General features: G+C 44.0%; 1 long non-coding RNA gene across 1 annotated transcript in view; it reads left to right on the forward strand.

The window, feature by feature from the left end:
* The window catches only part of LOC109288376, a 9105-nt gene extending 5626 nt beyond the window's left edge, over positions 1–3479 (forward strand). The window contains exons 2-3 of the long non-coding RNA XR_002095125.1: positions 136–141; positions 3467–3479. This is a non-coding gene — a long non-coding RNA (uncharacterized LOC109288376). The remainder of the gene's footprint in view (positions 1–135; positions 142–3466) is intronic.
* The last annotated feature ends 129 nt before the right edge of the window (positions 3480–3608 follow it).

Below are 3608 nucleotides of genomic sequence, written 5' to 3' on the forward strand. Positions count from 1 at the left end.
AATAATTTAAATTCAATTTTTTTAAATCAATTTTTGCAAGGCCCTTTTTTTTTTTAAGTGGTGGTGCCTGGGGTTGAGAGGACAGCCATGGGGAGATCTGGGGGAGCGAGGTGGTGGGGCTTCGGGGGGCTGCAGCAGCTGGTGGGAGATGGGGCCAGGTGGGGCAGCAATCTGGAGGAGGTGGGGGGGGATGTAGGCCTTGCAGTAGGGGGTAGTAGCCCCTGCAGGGGCCATTTGGGGGCCATAGGCCCTGTGGGAGGGCAGCAAAATATATATTCAAGTATTCATGAAACCCGTAATTTAGAGTTCACTTTATTATTATGATAGAGACACTGGTAGGCTTCCACATTGCTTCAACACTGTAGATATATCAGTAAAACATTGCCCAACTGATCTGTCTCTCTTTCTCTCTCTCTCTCATGGTCTTTTGTTTTAATTGTGGAGGAACATAGGTTTGGGGATTTTTTATTTTTCATCAGGGATTTTTCAGTTTTCAAATAGGGAACACCAGAATTCCTGCTAGGGAGGCCAGTGGCAGAACCCTGCCTGCTCAGAGCTGGCATTTTGGACCCATCTGGCTGTGGCTGACCTAGCCAAATGGGGCCAGGAGAACATAATTTGACAATTAAAAGCAGGCCACCCAGAACATCTTCCAGGTGTTAGCTGCCCAGGTGGCAGGGAAGGAGGCACACATGGCAGTAGTGCCGCACAGAGGCCAACTCTGTAGCCACGGTCCACTGGCAGCTGGCCGAGGGGCACATGCCTCTACTGGCTGTGCAGTCCCCATCTGGGTCTGGCAGGTGTGCAGAAGGTCACAGCCAGGCAGCAGCCCCGACTGCCAGACTGCTGCAGTGGGTAAAGGGTGCAGGGAACTCTCAGGGCTGCTTCAGCAGTCCAGCTGGCACAAGGGGTAGTGTCCCCAGGTGCCAATTGGCTGGGCCCCAGAAGCTCCTGAGAGCAAGTAGCCCTGAGCTACTTGCAAGATAGCTTTTTGTACTGATGGGGCCAGGACAGGGCAGCTTTTTATATTGCTGGGGACAGCACAGGTACTGGGCCCGGGCTCTAGTTCCCCCTGGATGCAGATCCAGGAGGAGCCAGGGTGGGTTATTTTGCCCCAAGTGGCACAATTTGCTCCACAACAAAGTGCATGTCCAAGCACGTGCACTGAGGCAAAAAGCCCTGGCTCAAATTTGCAACGCTTCTATTTGAGCAGCTGCAAGTGCATGTGCTTACATGTGTGGATGCGCCCACTGAGGCTATTTTGGACTGCTCTGGCTATAAAAAAGAGCCTTAAAATGGCTAGGAACAAATGTTGCATTTGTCCCTGGACACATCTTTTCTGTGTTTGTCCAAGAACAGAAATATCATGGGATTAGCATGTACACATCACCTTTCCTATTGGGGTTTAGTGAGTGGCTGAATTCATTGCCACTTTTCTGCCATTGATTCAATGATACAATCCTGGTATAACTGTTCAGATGCACTTGGCAATGCCCTGGGATAAACTGGTAGTAGTTTTTCTCTTATGACACTGCTTGTTTTTTTTTTTTAAGATTTTTTCCAAGGGATTGAACATGACTGTCTGAATGATTTTATTTTGTTCTGGGAAAAATGGTTTATCCTGGAACAAGTGTGATATGTTTCTAGTTAATTAGTACAAATTCAAGGGGAGTGTGGGTGAACAAGGCAAGCTTGAAAAGTCCATTTTAGCAGAAAATACGAAGCATCCACCTCTGGAAAACAACTGGATTATTCCCATCCCAGCCTGTGACTGCAATGGTGGGGGAGGGAAGTAACCAGCATTCAGAAGGGTACAAGCCAAGCAGAATTAATGAGTGTCGCTGCTTCTTCCAACAGAGCATTTTTTTTTTCTGTTCTGCTGTAATAAACATGACAGTTTAATCAAACAAAATGTATTAGCTCTGGAAAACATTTACATGAACACATTTCCCCTTTAAAATATCAAAATATAACCATTGCCAATTGCTTTTATTTGAAAATCATGCACAAAACCATTTTCCATGGTGCCTTTCAATGACAAAAGAGGTCAGTGATGTTTTGCATTGTCATCATACAAAATAGATCTCCTGGCCCAAGCAGGGGATCCATTTGTTTACAAATATGTAGCTTGAAAGAAAACAAAGCAAACACTGGGCCATAGGTAAAAGGATATATTTTGTAGCCCCAAAGTAAATGTTTTTACAGAAACTATTTCAGAATAGAAAGATGATATAATAGATTTAAAGTGGCGTTAATTGGGCAGGGATACATCAAGTAGGAAAAAAAATACCGTGAGCAAATATTCTAGGAAATCACTAGAAAAATTAAATTGACTTTGTCTAGTATATTGAGTGATCCAGAAATAATTCTTGTCATGTGAACATTATAGTTCAGTTTAGCCTTGAGTGCATTGTAGTTCATGAAATCATAGAAAAATTAGGGCTGGAAGGGACCTCGGGAGGTCACCCCTGCTCAAAGCAGGACCAGCCCCAACTCGATCATTCCAGTTTAGTTCAGTTTAACCAGGTACCAGATATAAATTTAGCATAATTTCACTGGCATTACTCCAGATTTACCTCACTGTGATTGACTTGGTTGCTAAGCTACCCATGACCCCCAGGGAGTTCAGCTGTACTTGTGGATGCATCACCCTTCTAAAAATCAGCCCCAAGGTGTCCAAAATGCAGCTAGTTGGGATTATTTTTCTGTGCAATCAAAAATTCAAAAGCATTTAACTTTTTACCTATATTCCAGATTTTTATTAAAAAACACTTTTTTCTTGATCTGAAATTTCCTAACCCAAGGGGATATTTTTGGTGGCCATTTCCATTTCACTCAGAAGCCGTATTTTCCGACAGCTTAACTCTCACACTGCATCACCTCAATACCACAGCACAGCCATTGGCCATTCCTTGGTGTGGCTGAGAGAGACTAGGCCAGGGGATAAGGAAAACAGTGTAATTGAGCTCAGAAATAGAAAGTAGTACTTTCTATCTGAAGGCCACAGCGCAGACTTCCTCTGAAAACTATTGCTCTGATGCCATCTTCTGGTTGTCTGTTCCATATTAATTGGTTCTGAATCAAGAAACTCTCTTCTCCATCTTTACTCTTGTGCCCACAGAGGTGAATCAGGAATAAAATGTCCCTATTTGGTGTGAGATTTACTGTTTCCTTTCCTTTCTTTTGTTTTCCTGAAAGCTACCCAGGGCTAATGTGAAACATGGGGCTCTTGTACATGTGACAAGGGTTTATGCCCTCTAAATTGCAACTTTGGGGGGGGGTTGTCATTGAAAAGGTGGGTTTTATTTTTGCATCACTGAAGTGTTGGGTTTTAGCAGTGTACTATTCACAGTAAATTACTGCAGGTGGTGCCATGTAGCAATCCACCCTGATCTCTCCATACTAAATCACAGCAGGGGGTGCCCACATACCACTAATCCCCACTACAGATCTGTCATCTCTATAGCTCACACCTATTATTAATTCATTAATTTCATTAGTTTAATTAAATTTTAACTCATTTTTAACACATATCTTACAACCACCCCTATGAACAGGGGCCCAGCAGAGCTGCCCCATTGGTCCCGTCCCCCCCCCCCATCCCCCCC

This window comes from Gavialis gangeticus, unplaced genomic scaffold (assembly GCF_001723915.1).
Source record: "Gavialis gangeticus isolate Ggan-Ray unplaced genomic scaffold, GavGan_comp1, whole genome shotgun sequence".
NCBI classification, from domain to species: Eukaryota; Metazoa; Chordata; order Crocodylia; family Gavialidae; genus Gavialis; species Gavialis gangeticus.